The sequence below is a fragment of the Tenrec ecaudatus genome, chromosome 10, assembly GCF_050624435.1.
Source record: "Tenrec ecaudatus isolate mTenEca1 chromosome 10, mTenEca1.hap1, whole genome shotgun sequence".
Taxonomy (NCBI): domain Eukaryota; kingdom Metazoa; phylum Chordata; class Mammalia; order Afrosoricida; family Tenrecidae; genus Tenrec; species Tenrec ecaudatus.
In genome coordinates this window covers 82,700,015-82,724,948 of record NC_134539.1, presented here as the reverse complement: position 1 = coordinate 82,724,948, position 24,934 = coordinate 82,700,015, and the positions used below count along the sequence as shown (strand labels likewise).

Here is a 24,934-nt window from a genome sequence, read left to right as displayed (position 1 = left end):
ATATGTGTGCAGTACACAAGAAGGGGAGTAATTCAACTTGAAGGGAGAATAAGGTTATTTTTATAAAAGAACCTTGTAAATTGAAGCACAATCAGGAAAAATATATTTAAAGGGAAAACCATTAACATGTTAATAAAGATTTTTAAAATAATATAAAAGATGTCACAGAAAAGGATGATATAATTAAAATGAGAATACGATATATGAAGTTTTGTGGAGACCAGGATGATGGAAAAAATAGAACAATTTTAAAAAATAGAACAATTCCTGATAATAATATGAAGTATGATTAAACACAATGCAGAATACACAGAAAACAAATTAATGGACATAAATAAACAAAACAAGATGCAAATTCAGAAATTCGATAACTATAAGCCATTGGCACCGTTGAATCCCGAATCACAGTGATTCTAGGACAGAGTAGAACTGCTCCGTAGGGTGTCAGACACTGTTAATCTTTTGGAGGAGCAAACAGCCTCATCTTTCTCGCTTGGAGGAGCTGGTGATTTCAAACTACTGACATTGAACTTTGCATCCCAATGTAAAATAGATAAAAAGATGGCAAAATGAAAACCTGTGCCAGGGGAGGCTAAGAGTTAAGTGAGAAAGCCCTAATTCCAACAGGAAATCCTCCCTGTCATCCATCTGTGCCTGTCTAAGGCTGGGTTCTCTGCGCCCCCTGCTGCCCAGTGTCTTCCCTGCAGGGGAGGTTTGTGTCTGGGCTCACACTGACTTCCCCTCACTGTGCTCCTTGCACAGTAATACGTAGCCGTGTCCTCAGCGGTCACGGAGCTCAGCTGCCGGGAGAACTGATTCTTCGATGTGTCTCTGGTGATGGAGAGTCGGCTTTGGAAGGACGGGTTATAACCTGTATTACCACCATAATCTATGCACCCCATCCACTGCAGCCCCTTCCCCGAGGTCTGGCGGATCCAGCTCCAACAGTAACCACTGCTTGTTATGGAGAAACCAGAGACAATGCAGGAGAGGGACAGCTTCTGGGAGGGCTTCACCAATCCTGGACCCGACTCCTGAAGCTGCACCTGGGACAGGACGCCTGCAAATTAAAAAAAAATATTCCATGTCAGTCACTTGAAGTCATAACTATCTTCATAGACCCAGGTCGGATATCTGAATCTCTCACCTTGGGGAACTGTCACCAGGCACAGCAGAACACACAGCAATAGCATCTTTAGACCACAGCTCTGTTTCCCAAGAGACCCACAGCCCTGTCTGAAGAGAACTGATAGTTTTCCCACCCCAAGGGTGAAATTGTACCCTAGTGCCTGGAAGATAATTTGCATATGAGGGAGTCCTGTCCTTATAAACAGAAAGTGATAGAGGCCAGGCCCCCCTTTACCTTCTGAGCCCATGGTACGGTAACTGTTTGAACTCATATGTTAAGCAGGGACCCTCAGTTCTTGCTTCAGCCCCATTAACACTTTGGCAGAGTTGGGGGGTTGGGTGTTTCCAGTTTGTTAGGAGGATGCACATCCACACCCAATGTACATGGTTCTATCTCAACCATGTCACCCATGCACTCCCTCTGCAAAGGGCCAAATTACTGGTGCCTCAGCCATTGTTATCTGAGTCTTTGCCGCTGGAGTTTCAGCCACAGGTGTGGGCCCTTTGGCGTGGACCGCCTCTCTCCTCTCTGGCTCCTCCCCAAGCCCCGCCCCAAGCCGGCCAGGCCCCGCCCACCCCCTCACCAGGCGCCTGTGCTGGCATCTCAGCAGAAATGGGCGGGGAAAGAGCTGCCTTGAGAGGAAGTGAAGGCAGACCCCTACCCCTCTCTGACCCCGCCAGCTCCTCCCACCCCGGTTCACGCCCAGACAGGGCCGGAAGTGGCGGTGTCTTATTCTGAACTGCAACTCACTGCAAGGATTCCACTGTCGGTACTCTGCTTGGGGTGCCAGAGAAGCGCCCACAGCCTGAGCACCCTGTTGCCGGCGCTCCCAGGTGGGAGGCTCTGGGCTCCGGGACATGTATGTGGGCGGAGGCTATTTTAGTCCAGCTGACTAGGGTGCAAGCGCCCTTTCTCTCCCCCAGGAACCCTGCCAGCGCTTCTCTTGGTGAGAGGTGGGCGGGTGTCCCTAAGGCCAGTCCTATTTCCCGCTTTCGGATTGGGTGGGGTTCATGGTGGGAGTCCCTGTTGGAGAAAGGGGATCACGGCTGGGGTTTTGGGGTCCGGGTTCCCAGATTTGTTGCTTTGTGAGTTTCCTAACCCCCCTCCCTTGTTTCCTTCCACACAGCGATGCCTGCTCCCCGAGACTCCTTGCACCTCCTCAGCTCAAAGGTGAGCCCCGGAGTCTTGTTCTGCTGACCTCCCTCTGGACCCGATCAGAGTCTGTTCTAGGCACAAGATTTCTTGCTGAGTTCGTGACAGAAACGTCTTGCCTGGCTTTAAAATATTGGTCGCGGCCCTTTTTTTTCTTAACCCCTTGTTTAGAATTCTATCTATATATTACTATGGTTTTTTAAACCATTCCCATTTCCTTTCCTTGGTATTCTTTATTGCTTCTGTTGGGTTCAGTTTGTGAAGCACAGAAGGAGTGGATATCTGGAGATGAAATAACATGCGATGGTTTGTAAGGATGTCTGGGTGGGGTCGGGGTGGGTGGCTGGCGGAGTTGGGGACTAAGAATGAAGGATTGAGGGGACTGAACACTAGAACTGAAAGTGACTAATAAGCCTTTTTAAAGGCCATTGAATCATGGTGGGAAAATAGACAATATGAAATCGATTGTGGTAATGATTTTGCAGTGCTTAAGATGGCTGAACTATGGAATTGTGGGAATTTGTGGGATATGTGGATTCAGTGCCCCAAAAAGTGTTAAAGAAAAAAAGAAAGTTCTCCATCATAAAAGCAATCTAACTAAACTATGCACAGAAGAATCAAAAAAACAAACTGAAACAAAGAAACAAAAAAAAAGTAATGCTAAAGTACTTGACTTCTATTTTGGGGATGAAAATGGAAGTGACCCTGAAATGGGCCCTTGGGTTATGAACGTTGTGAGGCTGAAGGACAATTTACTTTACCAGAGTGCAGCGAGAGCTGGCCAGCCTGCCTGCAGGGCAACAGCAGGCGCACAGTTGCCAGGATGTCCCAGGCTTTGATGGTGGAGCAGTTTGGAATGTGCCAGTTGAGATGCCTGGTAGGCGATGAGCCCACAGTTGTCGATCAACGAGTGCACGATGTCCATGGCCCTGAATGAGATGCTGAAGTCCAAGAGGACTTAATGGAGCACCTTGTGCACATACACAAAAGTAAGCCTCTGCTGCTGCACTGGCATTTCTTACAGTGCTCCCTCTGAGCCTTAGCTAGAGTCTCCATGGACTTATCAGGGTCAAGTGGGTTGTTTGACTGGGACAGTACACCTGGCAAAGGTAATGTAGGTGTCTTAAGGTGAGCTGAGGGAGGACAGAAACCTCCCCTGGAGCAGAAGGGCTAAAGCTTGCAGGATCTTGATTTTCAGGAATATAGACTGTGAAAGCAGGACCTCCAGATTCCTCTGACCTTTTGGGTTTTCAGCAGGAATTGCTGGAAAAGTTACCACAGGGATAACTGGCTTGTGGTGGCCAAGTGTTCATAGTGATGTCACTTTTTAATCCTTCAATGTTGGAATGATTTGATCTGATCTCTCCTGTAAGATGGGGGTGGAGAGAGAAGGGCTGGGTTAGAGGAGAGAGGAGGGAGGACAGAGGAGCGGAAGGAGGAGAAAGAGAGAGATTGGAGCAGCTTCCACACACCCTGATGGCCCCTAATCTGGATTCCCAGGCTGCCCCCTGCCCGACAAGGTGGGTATACCAGCCACTGAGTGGGGACTTAATTGTTTTTCTAGACACTACGTAGGTGGTCGACTGGTAGATCCTATTAGGAAAACACGTTGGAGATGCTCACATTGTGCACTGTGTGTCAGCATGCCAGTTGGATCCCTGGCCCACTGTCGGCGCTCTCCAACCCTGGGGTCCCCAGGCTCTCCCTCCTGTTCTCACAAACTTTTAAATAGTTGAGTTGGATTCCATTTTAGTTTCTTAGATCTTATCATTGTTTCAAAATGTTTCACAAAATGTCTATTTTCAATTCTATTATTTTACTTACGTGATTTTTGTGTGTACATATGTGCATGTGTGTGTACCATGCACACGTTTTTGTAGTATCCTTTTGGATCACCACTAAGGAGGTCGACCAGTAGTCTTGTTCGGAAATATGTGTGCTACCTGCCAAGTGCGTATATAAATCCGCTATTCCTGTTTGTGCCCATTTTAGCCCTGCAGCCGGGCTGGCCAGCTCACTATTCGCTAGCAAACAGCATCACCTCCTCCTCCTCTTGTGTTTTAGGAGGGTATCGGTGTGTTGGAAAGATGGTCAGCATCTTAATATATAAGAGTTAATAGTTTGGGAGTTGGAGATTAGCAGTTAATCACTAGGGATTTAAGTACCAAATTATTTTTGAGTGTTGAAATGTAGCCTACAACTTTTTTACATTTACTAGCTATAGCATTTATCACCTATTTGGCATCTTTTTATATGAAATCATCTATTTATGATGAAGAAGGAATTTTCATTTGTTTCTGGAAGTTTTTCTTCCTTTTATTAATTCTTTTTTTCTGATTAATCTAGCTAGTACAATTTTTAATATGAGTGGTGGAAATGGACACGTATGTTTATGCTGATTCTGAGGTAGTGTGAATTTTTTCCTCTTCTACATGTGAAATTTGCAGTTTTTTTCATGAATGTGTATTAGCATATTGGATTTGACCCATTTCATGTTAGATTTGTAGTTGTTTTTAACGTGAAAAGCTTTTGACTTTGTTTAGTATGTATTCTGTGTCTATTTAGATAATTGACTTTCCCCCCCATCAGTAGACATATCTGAGTGTTTATTTTCTTGTGTTAATTCAGTTCTGGGATGATTAGAATTAATCATGATACATACTTATTTTAATATATTATCTGTCTCAGTTTCCTGCTTTTAATGTAACTTTTTCATTCAGATCCCTTATCAACACTGGTCTACAGTTTTCTTAAAGTATCATTATCTGACATTGGTCTCAGGTTACTTCTGGTCTCATAGATGGTGTTACTAAGTACTCTCTCAAAACTATTGTTATGTTGGAACCCAATAAGTTGAACTTAAACAACAAAACAGTAAAAAAAAAGTGTTTATTCATCTTTTGTGAATACTCTGCCAAAATTTTTAGTTTTCATGTATCATACAGTTAGGCTGGAAGTTTCTCATGACATTTTATTTTGATTCAATTGATTATAGACCTTCTAAACATACTGAAATCCAGTGAGTTAACTATTGTCAGTCTCTTGCTCTGCTAGATCTCTGATCTTCCAGCTGAACCCTCAGTGTACAGGACTACATGATTCACAGTTTCCTTGAAAGACAAATAGCTACTCAAAACTTAGTGACTTTGGTGTATGTGCTTGGCTGGGGAGCCAATGGGGCGAAGCTACCATCTGTGGGATTATGACTGAACGCCTCTAAGTCAGAATCCCGCCCAGGAGGAACGATACGGCAGCGCCGCGGAGCCTCGGTTGGCCTCGGATAGCTGGTGCTCTGCCGTCCCCGCCGGCAGGCGGGCCACGAGCGCATCCGCCTCGGCCGGCCACGCGCTTGCCCCCGCTGTGCTTCGGAACCGGGGTCTGGTACAGAGTGCCCCACGTCCCGGGAAACGGGTCGCGGCCGGAAAGGCGGCCGCCCCCTCGCCCGTCACGTACCGCACGTTCGTGGGGAGCCTGGTGCTAAACCATTCGTAGACGACCTGCTTCTGGGTCGGGGTTTTGTACATAGCAGAGCAGCTCCCTCGCTGCGATCTATTGAAAGTCAGCCCTCCACACAAGGGTTTGTAAAAAAAACCAAAAACTTAGTGACTGTGCTGCCCTTAGACTAGAGCTCATGTTTGTGAAAATACTCTGCCATCTGGCATGCTGTGAGGCCCTTAGAGAACTGCCTTCAGCTCACCAAAAGAATGGATTAATGAGGGGTAGGAATGCCTCAGTGATTTCGTTGTCACCTTGTTTGTTCCAATTTTATTAACTGAAGAAACCTCTTCCCTTTTTTAATGAGAGAAATAATACCTTATGTAAACACACACTAATGTCTTTGTGTTTGTGCTGGATGCATATTTGTGGATTCTGAGACTGTTATGTCAGCTGTCATTGAGTCAATTCGATTTCACAGGGACCCATTGCACAACAACAAAGCACTGCACTCTCCTGTGCCATCCTCACAATTGAGGATGAATGTATGTTTTTAAAAATTTAATTAATTTATTTATTTTAACTCATTTTATTAGGGGCTTATACAGCTTGTATTACAATCCATGCATACATCCATTGTGTTAAGCACATTTGTACATGTTGCTATCAATTGTTTTTAAAAATTTTCTTTATACTTGAGCCCTTGGTATCAGCTCCTCGTTTTTTTCCTCCCTCATGAAGCCATGATAATTTATGTTTTTATTGCTTTTTCGTGTCTTATATTGACCGATGTCTCCCTTCCACCCCTTTTCTGTTGTCCATTCCTGAGAAGGAGTTATATGTAGATCATTGTGTTTATTTCCTCCTTCACCCCCCACCTACTACTTACCCCCCTGGTATTGCTACTCTGATTACCGGTCCTGCTGGGTTTTATCTGCCCTTGATTCCCTGTGTTTCTAGCTCTTATCGGTAACCATGTGCTTTCTCTAGTCTAGCCAGAATTGTATGGTAGGTTTGGGTTCATGATAGTGGGGCGGGGAGGGGGGGTGGGGGGGGAGGGAGCACTAAAGATGTAGAGAAAAGTTGTATGTTTCATTGGTGCTATACTGCACCCTAACTGGCTCTTCTCATCCTTTCACCTTTTCTGATAGGTTGGTTTATTGTGCCAACTTGGGCAATAGGAACATGGTATTAATAATGTTGCAGTTTGATTGGAGGGCAAATAGATAAATGGCTAGGCAAATCCTGCCTCTCTCTCTCTCTCTCTCTCTCTCTTGCTCCCTTCTGATCAGATCAGGGTGTGCCTGCTAGTTCTCTGCCCCAACTTGTGAGCTACACTAACAGTGGGACTGCCAACCTGTGGATCATGTCGCTAGAACTTGAGATTCCTTCGAGAAGTGGTTCATCATGTTGCTGGTTTATACATCACTTGAGCTTGGGACTGTTGGATCCTATTGTCTTGCTGACTGTTGATGACCTGACCTTCTGTTTGCTTCCTGTGTCCACACTACCTGCATTGCCCTACATAAGACTCACCTGTCTGCTTCCTTGACCTTGGACCCAGGGGCTCTCATGAGTTGAAGGATTTCCAGTATATTAAATGTTTCATGGAAGTGAGATGAACTGAGCACTTTGTACAGCTGTGTGGACTAATTAGCTGCTATATTCTTTTGTGCTTTATATGTCTATCATTATATATAATACATAATAATATATAATGATTATATATATTATATAGAATGATTTTATATATCATGATTATATATAATATATATAATAGATGTATACAGCACATAAATATATATACATATATATGTATATATATTTACAAGTGTCCTGGTTTAGTTTATAAAATACCCTTCTGTAAGGGGGTGTCCACTTGCCTACAGATGGACTGTATGTCTCATTCCATACTCCCCCTCTTTGACATTGATAGGATTTTTTGTTTTGTGTCTCTGATGCCTGATCCCTGATCCTATTGATACCTCATGATCACACGGGTTTGTGTGCTTCTTCCATGTGGAGTTTGTTGCTTCTCAGCTAGATGACCTTTAGGACCCCAGATGCTATTATTTTGATAGGCAGACAGCATCAACTTTCTGCACCATTTTGTCTTAATTGATTGTGTCAGGAAGCTGAGCATCACAGAATGCCAGGTTATTAGAGCAAAGTCTCCTTTCATTGAGGGAGTACTGGAATAGAGGTCCAATGTCCGTCTGCTACCTTAATACTTAACATTTAAATATATGTACATAGATTTATTTCCATTTCATCATATATATTTAAATATGCAAATGACTGTATTTAGAAATTTATAAATGCCCTTTGTCTCCTAGTACTTTCCTCTATTTCCTTTTACTTTCCTCTTGTCCCACTATCATGTTTGGCATTCATCAGTTTTCAGTAATTCCTCTCATTACATTGCCCTTGATCACGCCCTACCAGGCATCCCAGAGTATCTTCGACATCGATTTTAGGATTTTAGATTACTTGTGTCCTTGACCCCAGGTTAACAACCACTTCCTTTCCCCCCGCTTCCCCGTCTCCTGTATCCCCCCCAGAACCATCAGCCCCATTGTTTTCTCCTCTGGTGTGTTTATCTTGCCTATCTTATCTAGATAGACATGCAAAGACAATAGTAAGCACAAACACAAGACAGAGCAAAACAAACAAAAAACAACTATTGGAGAAAAAGAGAAAAGACTAGAAATCGTCCCAGGTTTGTTTTTTGACCATTAAGAGTATTTTACTATCGGTTGAGTTTGATGTGGTACCATGCCTTGGCCACACACTCTATTTTTTTATTTCCCGGGCACTTCATTGCTTTGCTCCCCTTGCTGCTCTGTTGCATGCCCTTAGCATTTTGCCCCAGTGTGGTGGAGTCAGATCGAGCACATTTCCCACACTGTGCCACTAGTGTTGTCCCTCATAGTGCTATGGGTCATTGAGGGATGTTGTGTCTTGTGGTGTGGCTGGGCCTATGGTCCTCTCTGTGCATTGGCCAATTCGAGCAAGAATATCATGCTTGGGGTTTGGTGGGCCGTGATGTGAGGGTGAACAAATTGTCGCAGTCACTTTGTTAATCCATTTAGTAGAGGGATTCATGTTTTTCACTGCCCTTCGTCTTTTGCAAACAGAGTATCCTTTTCAAGGAATGATGTTTTCTGATAATATGTCCAAAGTATATAATATGAACTCTCACCATCCTTACCTCTAAGTAGCACTCTGTCATTACTTCTTCCAAGACAGACTTGTTTGTCCTTTGCCTGTCCATGGTAAGTGAGATATTCTTGACCAGAACCACAATTCTAATGCATTCATTGTTCCTCAGCCTTCCTTTGTCCATCTTTCAAATGCACATGAAATCAATTGACAATAGCATGTTTTGGTCAGGTGAACCGAGTCCTCGAGGTAATATCTTTTCCTTTCAATACTCTAAAGAGGCATAGTTCAGCAGATTTAGCTAATACAGTGTAACTATTGATCTCTTGACTATTATTTTCAGTATTCAGGGTTTTTGTTTGGTCTTTTTTCCATAAGCTAACCAATTTTCTGGAAGGAGTTAAAATTTACTCAAGCTTTAGATTAAGAATTTTGATAAATGAGAGGCTGTCAGAGCCAGCCGACTAGTCAAACAGTCCTGAAAGGGGGAGTGATGATTAAGGAAAAAGGAGAGACAAAAAGTATTGGGAGGGCAACAGGGAATACTGAAGCCTGGAGTTTATTTTACATATTTTTTTTATCCATGCAGATACAACCGGGGTTAATTATCTCATTGTTAAGCAACTACATTTGATACATTTGCATACTTCCTTGTTCTTGTTTTTAAGTGTCTATTCTAAACATAAAGTCGCAGAAGAAATCAGCACACAATGATACATAGGTCATGAGAATTCTGTCCTTTCAAGGCTGAGTCTTAATGGTCTTCAACATCTCCCCCTTTTCTATTTACTGAAGGTGTCTTTACTCAAAATGTTGGCAACTGACTGTGCCTGTCTTAGGTTGTGGAGTCCTCAAATCACCCTTACCTGTCATCAGTCACAGTCCTGTTGGTGACTATGACCCGTCTTAGTTTGGGAAACTCAGACTCCATCTTACGCATCTCTGACTAACCAGCCTCCGTCTTACACCCCTGTTTGGGGAGGGGGCAAAGTGCACAGGTGTACTTCATGAAGCTTTGTTCTTAAGTCCAATAATTCAACCATAACCCTGTGCAGTATCATAGGGAGTATGCATGAGATCAACAATACACACACTCCCGCTCTGACTAGAGACATAAGCATGTGAGGTAGGCCTCTGAGATTTCCTAATGAAGGGAAAGCAACTCAAATGTGCTGGAGCCAATCCTCAGCAAGTTTAGCGGCATCAAAATCAAGAGACTTAGCATATTTTATGGCTAATATTTTTTGATGGAGTTGTAATAAATCTAAAGACTCATTAGTATTGTGCTATATACCTTGAAGATGGTTCTTCACTTTAATCCAGCTATACTGACTGTTATTGTACTATTTAGGTGTAACACAGATCCATGTACGTACAGCATGGCACTGTAGACTAGACCTGGCCTTAAGCCCTTGCACCTCATCTCCTAAATACATGACCATGTCATAAAGAGCATTTACTTTTTGTTCTAACTTCCTGTCTATATCTTCTTGAGTTCCCAACACAGTAGTCACATTTTTGGATAATTCATTTACACAGTGGGCAGTTTGTATGATTTGTGAAAGTACAATTGCTGCAGTAGTAGCAGTAGCACCTAAACTTAGTATATGTAAAATACTTGCTATAAGCAAACCTACAAAGCACATGGGTCTGGTTAATGCTTTTCAATCTCTTCTAATACCTGTAACCCTCTTTCTGAACACCAAGCCCCAGTAATATTCACTGGTAGCATAACAAAAGAAGATTGATACAAAATGGCGATGATAATATCTTCAGGGGACCAGGTAATAAAAGTAGACAAATTACAATTATTACAAGACATGTTAAACTTAGAATCATCATGATCTATAGTAATATTCCCTGCCAAAAGTACATAAGGCGATGGTACGCAGGCAGTAACGTTTCCCTGCGGTCTGGAGGAAGGGCCCATAAGCTTCGTGTCCACTAAAGCAGCCCCTATTTTCCACCATTGAATTTGTGGAAAACCCGAGTCTGACCACCAAAGTCCTACAGACAGCCCCCTTTCCCATTCAGCAGTGTTTTTTTTTAGTATTGTCCTGGTTGCGAGACCAAGCTATGATATATAATTCCTTTGAGATATTATACCTGATGGGCTTGTCCGTGAGACACAATCTCTACAATATGCTTTTATTCTTTTGAGTCTCTAGTCCACAAGGGGAAAAAGACTGCGGAGTGGGTGAGATTACATTTCCTTCACTTTGTACAGGGAGGGCATGAGTCATTAACTCACACCTTGATTTCCGGACCTTCCCAGACAGGAGGATGTAAGAAGGGTAAATCAGGAACAGAAGCCTATACTGCTCACTGAGCAATGTCCTCAGAAACACACCGAGGCAAATTACCATCCGCATGGTTTGCAAACCGCACCAACTCTTCAGGCAGCCACCGTGCTCCATCAGCATCCTGCGTAAAAATACAAACATGCCCTCGTCCCCATATTAATACCGGTTCGGGGCCAAGCCTTGAGGCAAAACAAGCCAATGAGATCTCTTCATAGGCTCTTTGAAGTTGGTGGAAGGGACGTTAAAGGCAAATCTTTTACAATCATTTGGATCCAAGGGCATGGTATAAAAACAATCTTTTAAATCTAAAATGATCTCATATGTATTGGCTGGAATAGCAGAGGGGGAAGGGAGCCCAGCCTGCAGGGCTCCCATAAGTTCCATAGTATTATTAACCCTCCTTTACTGTTTTTCCTTACAAAGCAGCTGCTGTCGCAAGCCCCTGAGTAAAGAAAGGTCCAATGTCCGAGCATAGTCTGATATATTCGGACATGTTGCCCTTTTTTCTAAAAGGTCTCAGCACTGCCTGGCATTTTCAAAAGCCAATTGTTTCCATTCTGTGAGGGCAAGTACCGCGATGGAAAGTGTATCTAATAAAGATTGAGTAAAAGGGTACTCGGGACATATTGGTCACAAGCAACCTTGAATTCTTTTAGCTGTTTGAAAGGAATAGGAGTATGATCTCTCATCAGATTACCCTGGGCATCCTGTCACTCAGTTACAGGGAACTGCATACTGAACTCCCCTATATCCTCTCCTTGTTTTGCTGCATGTGCGGCAGCACTAAGCATAGATCCTTTCCTGGAGCCCCAGTCACAACCAGTGCTGCAACTGGCAAGTCTTCTAGAAAAGGATTCCTTTCACTGAATGCACTCTGAAGCCTCTGAAATACCTTGGCCCCAGTAAGTTTTGGCACCCATTCATGGGACTCTATCTCAGACTGCTTTTCTATTAACTTGACTTGCATTTCCCTCATCTTTGCTGCTAATGATGCATAAGCTTCCTCCCAGCCTACCACCTTTGTTTAATCTGGGCAGGACTTCTGAGTATCTTGCACCAGGTTTTGATTCTCAGGTTGAAGTGCCTCGGAGGCAGCGAAAATACCCAAATCCTCATCATGATAATGTGCCACCTTGTCCTCTAAGGGCTCCACATCGCCTGGGTCAAGGGGTTCCTCATCCTTGCTTTCAAAGCCCTCCAGTTAACTTTTCAGTGACTTCAGTGGTTGAGGAAGAGGCAGAGGCGCAGAAGGAAGTTTACTTTCACTTTTGTTTGAGCATGCAAATTGGTGTTCAGGCTGGAGTCCCTCATGCCTATGGTACAGGCTATCCCTAACTAAATCCCATAAGCTAAACGTGTCTATGGGAACCTTCTATGTCCATTAGTGGTGTAGTGATCTTTTAACCATTTCCCTACTTTTTGCCAAGTTTCAATATTTACAGTCCCTTCCTCAGGAAACCAAGGACATACCTTAACCACAAAATCTAAAAACTTCTCTATTCTTTGGTAGCTTACTTTTGCTCCTCTAGCTTTTAACATATCTTGAAAAATATTTACAAAAATCTGTTTGCTATTTCCTTGCCCCATTTTTCTCCCAATAGCTACTCACGTCACCACCAATCTCTTTGTGTACACCTTTGTAATCCACGGTGTCCTTCACTTTGTCCCCCGTTTTCAGTGTCCCTGGTTTGGGCGCCACTCTTGTCCAAGCCAGCCAGTGAGTTGAACAGTCCTGAAAGAGGGAGTGAGACAGAATTTATTGGGAGGGCAATAGTGAATACTGAAGCCTCGCGTTTATTTTTCATACTCCTTTTAACCATGCAGAAACAACCTGGGGTTAATTATCTCATTGTTAAGCAAGCATATTTGATACACATAGCAACTCTTGTGACCTATTTTCCCAGAGCTTGCACACGTTCTTGTTCTTAACAGTCTGTTCTAAATGTAAACTCACAGAAGAAATCAGCAAACAGTGACACATAGGTCTTGAGACTTCTCAGCCGTTTCAAGGCTGAGTCTTTATGGCCTTCAACAAGGGTCCTAGAATCCAACCTTGTTCTTCAACCTGCCTGCCCCAGAGCTCTGAAATTGGAACCTGGACTTATAACATAGGGGAATGGTGAGCCTTATATTCCACATATGCATGATGAGTGGGTAGGAGAAATTTTATGAAATGTGTATTTCTCTAGTAGGCTGATTTGCAGATTAGTTTTATAGGGGCACTAACCTACACCTCTGTCAGATAACTGCCACTTCACACCTCCTTGCCTTAGAAACTCACTGGTGCTTGCAAAAGGCCAATGGTAATGATATCCAAGTAGCCACTCAGGCTAATGCCTCCCCACTTGATCGCAGCACAGCCTCTTCCCTCCACACTCATTTTGTCTTCCTACCCCTTCAGCCTCCTGGTGGAGCATGTTTTACAAGCTCATGCCCACACACTAGCTATCCACCCTCTTCCTAGAAGCCCAAGTCTATGGATGGGACATCCTAGAATACAAGTGAATAAGCCCTTTCCAACAGTTTGTGTTGTTTGTCATCAGTTGAACATTATTTAAAGAGCTTGAACCTCATGCTCTGGGCAAAGATGACGGAAGATAAGTTATCTCTTTCCTTGATCCATCTCATTTACCTTCAAGCTTCAGCCGTCACCTTGGCTCTTGGCATTACCCATTTACCTACAACTAGGCATTCTTTGAGTATAGCATGCATCCTTTTACAAAGGCTTTATCATTGCCATCTGTAAACACAAGAGCTGCAGAGAGGAGAAAATAAGCATCCCCCTTGGCCTGTTTCCTAGTTAAGGCTGTCTCTGCATTGACCAGCTCACCTCTAGGATTTGCTGTTCATGTCCCTCTGTCTCTTATTGTCCACTTCAAAAAGAAGTTTCACTGATTAGCACACTCTGCTGTGCATATTACTATGGGCCTCTAATGGATTCCCCCAGCCTAAGTCATTTCTTAACACTCAGTAGATTATTCAAGGAGATGCGAGCTCATAAAGTTTGATGAAGAGCCCAGATGAGTTGGAGTGAACACACACTAGCAGGAAACTCACAAAATGACATTTGTATTCTAACAGTCATATTAACATACACATGCATATTGTGAACAAATTAGCACATCTACTACAACTAACAAATCTTCATATAATACCCTCAGATTAATAAATACACATGCATTTACTTAAGAAAAACCACAAAGACACACTAAAATATACTAGAATTATAATAATAAAATAAATGCAGAACAGACTACAAGTTCTGTCACATTGTATAACATCTTAAGGCAATGTGCTAGCACACACAAAACACACAGACATAAAGTGCATACAAGAACATACACTGAGCTACAAGAATGTGGAGGTCTGTGGTAGGGACATTTTCTCTGCAGGTAGAGGAAATAGGTACCTAATTTAACTAATCCTTCTTAGGCTCCTCTACATTTCTCCCCTGAGGGCCCCTTTTATATGTGGGCTTTCAGTGACCCCTGAGCCCAGCCATATCCCTGTATTGGTGTTTGTGTCTGGGTTCCCACAACCTTTCCCTCTGTGTGTCCGACTCAGAAATACACGATCGTAACTACAGCAGTCACACTGCTAATTGAGGGAAAATCAGTTCCTGGTCATGTCTCTAGAGAAGGATATTCTGCTCTCAATAATATGTGGAGGCATAGCCACCCACAGAACTTGAAGGGAAACCTGTGGGTGCCCTGTGCAGAATAGGACGTGTATAGCCCATGCACAAGGGGACATAGGGCACGAAGGGAGGTGAGTTCTGTGGAGGTACCTTGAGACTAAGCATAAAATGTGTCTTGTCTCCCTTTTCCCACTCTTGTATCAATATTCACAAGTACTGAATTAAACAAACAGCCTTTGGAGAAAAAAAAAACGGACTCTAAAATCAGTCTGTGGTGGACAAGGGCAGACAGGAGCTGTGAATTAATAAAATGAATGAACTCAGAGAAGAAAGTCTCCGATTGGATGAATGGAGACAGGCGACTTGATATAGGATTGGGCTACTGGTGATAAGTTCTTGTAATATGTTGTCTGGAAAAATATATATACACACAAGCTAATAAAATGAGATCCTTTGCACAGCAGGGACTGTTGTCCCAGGGAAGGAGGGAATACAGGAGGGGTATTGAATGCAAGGCATAAAGAGCTTGATGAAGCAGATGATGTGAACAGAATTCATCCTAGATGCAGGAATTACCAATTATATGGGAAATGTGGCGCGATTCAAGGGGAAAACGAAACAGAAACTAAGTTCAAAATCATCCTATCGTCACAGGGAGATTGGGTGAGTGTTTGAGAAAGATGTGAGGAGATGCACTGATTCCCTGAGGGATACCGAGAAGGAGAAGAATCCCCAGACACAACAGGAAGCCAGTGGTGAAGCTCCATCTGCACCTGCTCCTCGGTCTGAGACCTGTGCTCTGGGTCCTGAGGGCCCCTGCAGCCTAACCTCTTCCACTAGAGTACATTCGTGTCTTGGTTAACTCTGACTTCCCCTAACTGTATGCGTTGGTCTGGGTAGATTAGAGAAACAAATCCATAGACACACGCATATTGTGTATAAGAGATTTAATATAAAGGGCAATTGTACATTAAGAAAGCATCTCAACCCCAGTTAGGTCCAAGCCCATAAGTCCATAATTTGCACATATGTCGGATACCAATGTATAAATTCCTCTTCAGACTTATGAAGTACATGCAATGATCCAGAATGCAAGATGATCACAGGAAAGTGGGCAGAAAGTCTTTGGATCGAGTGGCATTGTAAGTTTCTCAGTGCTGACGGGGGCTCTACATGGATTCTCCAGCACCCAGGGCTTCATGAGGTAGATCCACATGGCTTCTACTCAGGGATGTCTCACAGGGGGTCACCCTTGTCAGTAGGGTGTATCCCAGGGATTAGAAAGAGTGTCTTCCCCTCAAAGATGGAATATGGGATTTCCCAGAATTCTCAGGAGATCGAGATGCCCACACATAGGCGTCATTGGCTATGACCCAATTGACAGACTCCAACCCTTCCCTCTTTATCCTCTCAAGTCCCAAATTTACACCAGATTATATAACTACCACACTGTTGAGTCTTTTGCACAGAATTACAGAGCTATGTCCTCGAATTTCAGATTGTCCATTTGAAGTTATAGTATATTCTTACTATTGTCTCTGGAGATGGTAAATTGGCCCTTCAGAGAATCTATGTGGCTTTTCCTACCAACACTATTAATGTATGAAACCCACTTCCGCCCATTCTCTGGGCCTAGGCAGACCCTCTGTGTATTATACACACAGACAGTGAATGCAGAGACAGCAGGGGAGAGTCTCAGAGAAGCCTCAGGCTGCCTAAAGTCTCCCTCAGATTCCATAGCTCCACCTCACACTGGACACCTGTAAACACACCGACATCCTGATGATGAAAATCATAACATATTCACTGCCTCTCACTCACGCCCCCTCATACACACTTTATCTGCATCAAAGCACCATTTGAAATTCCAAAAAGGAAAATTGAGCTCAATACAGATTCCATGGTGACTTGATGTGTTCAGTCCTGAATGTTGGCACCTGGGAATTCCAGAGTTGGAGCACCTCTCCAAGAACTTCAGAGTTGGGACTTGGATGGTTTTCATCAGCAGGGGAGATGTCTATTTGCATACCTTTTGCCTATATAGTCATAAGTAATGTTGAATGACTTCTAAGAGAGTCACTCCAAGAGTAGCTAAGGATGTTCTAGATATCTTGGAGAGCTCTGCGTGTGGAGTTCATTATGCGATGGGCTGCTAAATGCAAGGTCAATCATTTTAAATCTCCAATGGCTGTGCAGGGGAAAGAATGCTCTCCACACCCATGAAGGTTTACAGACGCAGAAGCCTAGAAGGGCAGTCCTATTCTATCCTATAGGGTTGTTATGAGAAAGAATTGACTTAATGGAAATGTCAACCTACAGTTAGAGACACTTCCTTGAAATGTGCCCACCTCCTCCCCACCCCTCTGTGTGGTGCTTATTCTTTTCTTGATGCAGTTAAATATTCCCCATAGAAATATATATCTAATCTGACACAAGCTTCCCTTGTCTAATTCTGTTTTAAATTATCTTTTGGAAAGGAAATTCATATGCTAAAAGTAAAACCCTCATCATCACCTTCTAGACCTTCCCTAATTGTCCACTAGAGCTGAATATGACAGTGGCTCCTGAGTTTTGCTCCTTCCCTGCAGGTTTGTCTTGCCTTAATCAAGCTTGCCTTCCCTTCACAAATCTTTTGCACACCAAGAATTTTAAGGTATCAAGTTACACTTAGATGTTCTTTAAATGCTGAAGATCTCTACATCTCCCAGAGAAGCCAATGCTGTTCGTGAATTTGCATAACACATCAGGACGTTTCCAGGGCATCTTCCTAAAACTAGAGGAAGTCTCCCATGGTTAAGGAGTTGATTTTGTTCTCCAAATCTAGGTATTATGCTTTACAATACTAATGCTTTCTTTTTTATTAAATACTTTTATTGGGGGCACTTATGGCTCATATCACCATCCATGCATTCGTCCATTGTCAAGCTCATTTGTACATATGCTGCCATCATCATGTTGGAAGTGTTTGCTTTCTACCTGAGCCCTTGATATCAGCTCCTCATTTCCCCCCTCCCTCTCCCACTCTTCTTCCTTCATGAACCTTGATAAATTATAAATTTTTATTTTACATTTTCCACTGTCTCCCTTCACCCATTTTTCCATTGTTTGTCCCACTGGGAGGGAGTTATATGTCAGTCCTTGTGATTGATGCCCCCTTTCTACTCCCATCTTCCCATTATCCTCTTGGTATCTCTATTGTCATTATTGGCCCTGAGGGTTTTATCTGTCCTGGATTCCTTTTGTTGTGAGATCTTAGCTGTAGAAGTGTACGTGCTCTGGTCTAGTCAGATTTGTAAGGTAGAATTGAGGTCATGATAGTGGGGGGAGAAGCATTAAAGAACTAGAGGAAAGTTGTCTGTTTCATTGGTGCTGTAGTTCACTCTGACTGACTCTTCTCTTTCTTGTGACCCATATGTAAGGGGATTTCCAATTGTCTATAGATGGGCTTTGGGTCTCCACTGCACACACTTCTTCATTCACATGGATATGATTAAAAAAATTTTTTTTTGTTCTGGGTCTTTGATGCCTGATACATGATCACATGGACACTTCATGATCACACAGACTGGTGTGCTTCTTCCATTTTTGCTTCTCAACTACATGTCTGTTTGTTTATCTTCAAGCCAGTAAGACCAGAGCCACTATATCTTTTGATAGCAATGAACCATCAGCTTTCTTCACCACATTTGCTTATGCACCCAATTTGTCGACCGCCATCGTGTTGGGAAAGTGAGCATCACAGAATGCAGGGTTTTAGAACAAAGTGTTCTTACATTTGGGGAGTACTTGAGTTGAGGTCCAGTTTCCATCTTCAACCTTAATACCTAACATATCTATTTCCCTGCCATTACATATAAATATATTTACATAGGTATATGCCTATATTTAGACCTCTGTAAATGCCCTTTGCTTTCTAATTTTTCCTCCATTTCCTTTTACTTTCCTCTTGCCCCACTAACATGTTCAGTCTTAATTTGAGTTTCAGTAATTCCTCGCTCTGACTTTGCCCTCGATTAATCCCCACTAGGCATCCTATGCTTTCTCTCCAACGATTTTAGTTCATTTGTTGTTAACTTGACCTTGGGTTGGTTGATCCCCTCACCCCCACCTTCTATTCTCCCACCTCTCCTTCTCCCATGTCCCCCCGGGACCACTGGTCCTGTTTTTCCTTCTCTGAATTGTTTATCCAGTCTTCTATCTAGATCGACATGCAGAGACATTATTAAGAACAAAAACAAGGCAAAGCCAAACAAAACAACAGAGGAAGACAAAACCAACCGAACAAACAGAAATAACAACAAAAAGATAGCCAGTGACAAAACAAGAAATGCATATAAATCGTTGCAGGCTGGTTTTTGACTTTTAGGAATGCTTTCAAGTCGAGTCTGAAGGGGTGCTGTGTCACACTGTCCCCAACATCTAATTTTGGCATTCCTCGGGGACTTCATTGCTTTGCTTCCCTTGCTGTTGCATGCCCTTAGTATTTTGCCCCAATGTGATGGGGTCTGATCAGACACAAGTCCCACCCTGAGTCTCCAGTGTTGTCCCCCATAGTGATATGGTTCAGTTAGGGACATCATGTCTTGTGGTGTGACTGGCCCTATGATCCTCACTGTGCCTTATCTGCTATGAGCAGTAATATCGTCCTTGGGGATTAGTGGGTCAGGATGTGTTCTTCTCACACTCCTACCCTCTTCGCTTCTCCCGTGTGCTCTAATCACAGATGCACATGTCCCCAAGCTTCAGCTTCAGTTCTGTTCTCTGAATTGCCTTCTTTAGGTAGGGGTGGGGGGAAGGGAAGGGGGAGAGTCCACATAGTTGGGATTGGGGCAAGCGCCATTATATGATTTCTAATGACTATGAGACATTTTGATGCTTTATTAAGAATCTCAAAATGTCAGTTTCTCCAAGTTTCAAAAATACATGCAACTGTCAATTATTTCAGAAATGGTAAAATCAGGTTTGCTTTTGTTTTCTCTTCACAGGAGATATTTGGGCTGGGATTCACACACATATAGTTTCAACCTACAGTAACTGGTAAAAAAGAATTAGGATGGAGAGTAACTGATTGTGTTGAGAGAAGCACATGGAGGTCAGATTTTAACAGCCTAGAGAGATTATCGGTCCTTCTGGGATTGATTTCAACTTGTCCCAAGTGTGATTTCTTTCTCCCCTGTCTTCTCAGGAAGAACAAGGAATTTTAATTTTTAGGATCTTCCCTTCAGGAAAATAAGAGACATGAGAACTGTAGTTGCTGAAGTGTCCTTGAAGAGGTACTCCACGTGGGTGAACTGAGAAACTCCAGACACAAGAGGAAACAAACTTGGCATCCCCTGCACCTGCTCCTGTGGCAAAGATTGTGTCCCATGTACCCTGAGCTCCCTCTGCTGCCCAGTTAGTGTTGTGATGCTTGAGATGTTTGACCATTTAGCCTTCACTGTGTCTCCTGGTAAGTTTCCTACATTTACATGTCATTGTCCTCAGGTTTCAGATTGTTCAGTTAAAGTACACCCAGCTGGTTGAGCTGTTGTGGTTTCAATGTATCAATATGTGAAAACTGAGTTGTTGCTAAGACTCTCATCACAAGACTTCTTTGCCACCTAACACAGGTTGTGTTTCCCAGAACCTGATAGATCTAGAAACTTGATATCTGCAGACCTGAAAGTTAGACATAGCACTTTGAGACATTGCACATAGCTTTCCCAACTCATGACTGGTCTGTAGCAGCTCTACCTGAACAATCACACCTAGGAATAAAGGGGGGGATATAATTTAAAACCATTCTAAGATGAAAATCATTGTTTTTGACATGAAGGTGCTTACAGGGTAGGACATTCATGTCACCAGGAAGAATCCAGAAGGGTGTTACCTCCACAGGCATCTATGATCAACATGGTAAGGATGAAGACCTAAGAAGTCTGACTTTCATTTGTGACTTGGAGCTCTGTTACCATATTTTACTCTAGGTGATTCACGTGTGCTGTGCATGTGGAAGCAGAAGGAGGATGGTTCTGAGTAGGAGCAGCTGAGTAATGGCCTCTAGAGGGAATTTTTCTGACCTTTGTTCTGTGAGGTCAATCTCTACCCTTCATCATTTGCACTCACTATGGACAAACAATTTCTTCCTGAAAACCATGTGTAGATTTGTAGAAATGCAGACAGTTGGCCTGAGGTGTGAGCCATAACGAAGGGAATTCCTGGGGATACTATTTTTCTTGGAATGTTTCACTTTCTCTCTGGGCAGCCCAGTTCTACCCTTAGTACAAGGGTACCCCATGAAATGTGCAGGCTGTAGGGTTAAAGTGGGAGGTAAAATGATGAACATTTCTGAGAATTTGCTTCTCTTCAAAACAAAACAAATCACTTTTATTGGCACTTTTCAAGTTATCGTATAATTCAATACCTCAATCATATCAAGAAGAGTTGTACAATCTCTACCACAGTCAATTATGGAACAATTTTCCCCTCCATAATCATTATTCATGTAATATATTTCACATACTTGCAAAAATGTATGTAACAAAACTTTCACCAGTTCAACAACTTCTGCATGTGTAATTCAGTGCCACTGAGTATTCTTTTCATGTTGTACAACCATTATTTTAATCACCCTGCATATTTTTCCACCACCATTAAAATTAATTCACTATCCCCTAAGCAAAAACTCTTCCTCCTTCACACATGGTAACCATAGATCAAGTCCCCCCCCCTTTCTTTTGTAATGTTCCTGATATAACATTCAGATTTCCATACTTAAAACACTTCTAGAAAAGAGTTGTATATCCATTGTCAAATAAGCTTAATGCTCACTCGTGCCTCACAGATCCACTAATTACTCCCTAATTCCCCTCCCCCTTCCATATAAACCATTGCCTCAGTTATTGTCTCCATGCATCCACTTCTTTTTTGCTTCCAAACAGGGAGACAATAGCAAAAACAATTAAAAACCCAAAAAAGAAACATAAAGAAAAATAATAATAACATAAAGATACAAATTTAAGTAGAGTATAAAACAGAGAAGGCACCTACTTCTCTTTTCCTGTCCTCCTCTTCATCTGCCTCCTTGGTTGCTGTGGTAGTTGCATAATCTGTTGTCAATTTGAGACTTAAGAATGAAGGGGTGGAGTTTAGTCTGTCAGTGCGGGTGCAGTTTGATGACCTCATTTGGAGGCATTGAGGAGATAAATAGTTCCCTGGAGGCGGGACACAACCTCATGCCCTGTGAGACATTCCTGTGAACAAGACACATGAAGCGACACTAGAGCCCTGGAGCTGAAGGAGCCACGTGGAGACCCTTGACAGCATTGAGATGTTTCCGCCTCCACTGGATCCAAAAGAATTTCCACTCACTGGCATGTGGTCTTCCTGCATTCGACATCATTGTATATGTTGTGTGAGTCTGAAAAGAATTTATAGTCTGGTATTGGATATATGGGCTAATTTCAGACTTAGTGACTTCAACTGGACTGGGCAGGTATGCTTTCTTAATGTACAATTGCTCTTTGATATAAAGTTCTCTCTTGTACACATATGAATGTCTATGAATTTTTTCCCTAGTCAACCCAGAGTAACACAGTTGTGGAGTTTCACATGTTCACTTTCCAGGCACTAGGTAGAGGTGCCCATGGTTTATGACAAGATTTAGCTAGATCCATCCTCTAGGTGATCATATTCTGGGTACAAGATCTTAACATGGCTCTGTTCAATACTTACCTTCATTGAAAAATGAATGAAGATAAGGGCATTACAGCAAAGTGGGGTGAAAAAAGCAGATGGTGCCAGGCTATCAATTATCTGGGGTCTAAAAGGCTTGTCTTCAAAGAAGCAGCCATCTAAGTCAGGTGTCAAGGAAGTCCACAATGAAGAAGCACACCAGCATGTGGGATCCAAAGATAGTGACAATTAAATTCAAATGTAATGAAGGAAAAAGTCCCAGAGCTCAAATGATGAACATCCATCTTGTCGAAGGGTAGGTGAACAGTGAGAACTCAAAATCCATCTGAAGAATATCTAGTCATATTAAACCTCTGGTACATCCCCTTGAAAAGGTTTACCATCAGACAGAGATGATTGTGAACTTGATCACAGTGGATCAGACCATGGCATAATATGACAATTGGTCAGTTGACCTACCTCTCGATCCAACCTGTACTTGCTCTAAGGTAAAGTATTTCCCACTTGTTCCATAACAGTATTTTTTTTGCTGAACTTTAAAATATTGATGGTAGTCTTTCCTTTCTCATTCTTTATTTTCATTTTTATCTTTATATTATTATTATTTTCTTCTTGCAGCTTTATTTTAGTTTTGGTTTTGGTTGTTTCTATTGGGTTTCCAAAGTTGTAACGCACAGACAGGATCCCTAGAGACAATAACTGATGCAATGGTCTATAGGGCCCTAGGGGAGTAGAGGAGTAGCAAGGGTGAGGAAATTTTGGGAGCAAACAATGAATGTGGGAGGGGGAAAGAACATAAGAATTCATTATGATATATATGCATATATACATATATATTTTACAACACTGTAAACATTAAGTCAGTGAATATTTTTTTAACATTTTATTTTATTTTTTCAATCTTTTTATTGGGGCTCATAAGGCTCTTATCACAATCTGTACATACATCAATTGAGCAAAGCACCCTTACACATTCGTTGCACTCGTCATTCTCATAATTCACCTTCCACTTGGGTTCCTGGAATCAGCTCGGTTTCCCTTTTTTGCCCCTGTCCCCCTCCCTCCCCGATGCCACCCCTGGTCCCTTGATAGTTTATAAATAATTATTATATCTTATCTTACACTCCCCGGCGTCTTCCCCTTACCCACCTCCCCATTGCCCATCTCCAAGAGAGGAGGTTACACATAGGTCTCCGAGATCGGTTCTCCCTTTCTACACCCCCTTCCCTCCTGGTGTCGCCACTCCCACCGCTGGTGTTGAGGGGTTTGTCTGTCCTAGATTCCCTGTGTTTCCAGATCCCTACTGCACCGCTGTACATCTTCTGGTATAACCAGGCCCGCTAGGTAAAATTGGGGTCATGATAATTGGGAGGGGAGGAAGCGTTCAGGAACTAGAGGAAGGTTTTTAGTTTCATTGTTGCTACACTGAACCCTGAGTGACTCATCTCCTCCCCACTACCCCTCTGGAAGGGATGGGATGTCCAGCTGTCTACAGTTGGGCATTGGGTCCCCATCATGTACTCCCCCTCTTTCACGGTGATATGATTCTCACCACCACCCCACCTTTGTTGTTGGAGACCTGGTCTCCTCTGCCCTTCATGATCACCTATATGTTGGTGTGCTGCTTCCGTGTGAGCTTGGTTGCTTCTGGGCTAGATGGCCGCTTGTTTGCTTTCAAGCCTTTAAGTCCCCAGACACTATGTCTCTCAGTAGCCGGGCACCATCAGCCTTCTTCACCACACTTGCTTATGCACACTTTCGTCTTCAGTGATTATGTGAGGAAGGTGATCACACAATGATTGTTTTTGTTCCTTGGTGTCTGCTACATGGTCCATTCAACACCTTGTATTCGTTTAGGCCGTGTGCTTCTTCTCTTTGGGCTTTGTTGCTTCTGAGCTAGATGGCCGCTTATTTGCCTTCAAGCCTTTAAGACCCCAGACGCTATATATTTTTGATAGCCGGGAACCATCAGCTTGTCTGCTAGCTTAAGGTGGGTCTCTTGCAGGAAGCAGATTGATGGGTTATGTTTTCTAATCCAGTCCTCCAGCCTCTTACTTTTAATGTACGAATTGAGCCCATTGGTATTCAGAGTGATTATTACTATCTCTGGCTTCATAGTTTCCATACTCTGTTTTGTGTTTTGGGTCTTTACCTATCTCCCTTCATATCAGTGTGCTGCGTTTGAGTGAGGGTTTCTATCATGTCCTCTTTTCCATCTGAGACCCTGTTGTCCTGGTACTTGTTGCTGGCATGTTAACTTCTAGATGGAGATGGGATATATGGTGGCCTCCCGATGGTTCTAGTTGGAGCTTGATCTTCTGGCCATAGTGAGTCCGCCAGTATCTTCTGCAGGGTCGGGTGACTTGAAGCATATTTTTGAGTTCTTCCTTGTCCTGGAAGACCCTTACCCTCTATCTTAATGGATAACTTGGCAGGGTGTAG

The 24,934-nt window shown here is 42.9% G+C and overlaps 2 long non-coding RNA genes across 2 annotated transcripts in view; both read left to right on the top strand.

The window, feature by feature from the left end:
* Positions 1 to 1,824: 1,824 nt before the first annotated feature.
* LOC142459320 (uncharacterized) overlaps positions 1,825 to 24,934 on the top strand; it is a 58,083-nt gene continuing 34,973 nt past the window's right edge. Inside the window, exons 1-2 of the long non-coding RNA XR_012786460.1 lie at positions 1,825 to 1,962; positions 2,256 to 2,299. This is a non-coding gene — a long non-coding RNA (uncharacterized LOC142459320). The remainder of the gene's footprint in view (positions 1,963 to 2,255; positions 2,300 to 24,934) is intronic.
* On the top strand, positions 2,935 to 23,569 carry LOC142459321 (uncharacterized). The gene is made up of 3 exons (XR_012786461.1): positions 2,935 to 3,270; positions 20,004 to 20,267; positions 20,634 to 23,569. It is a non-coding gene; the product is annotated as an uncharacterized LOC142459321 (long non-coding RNA).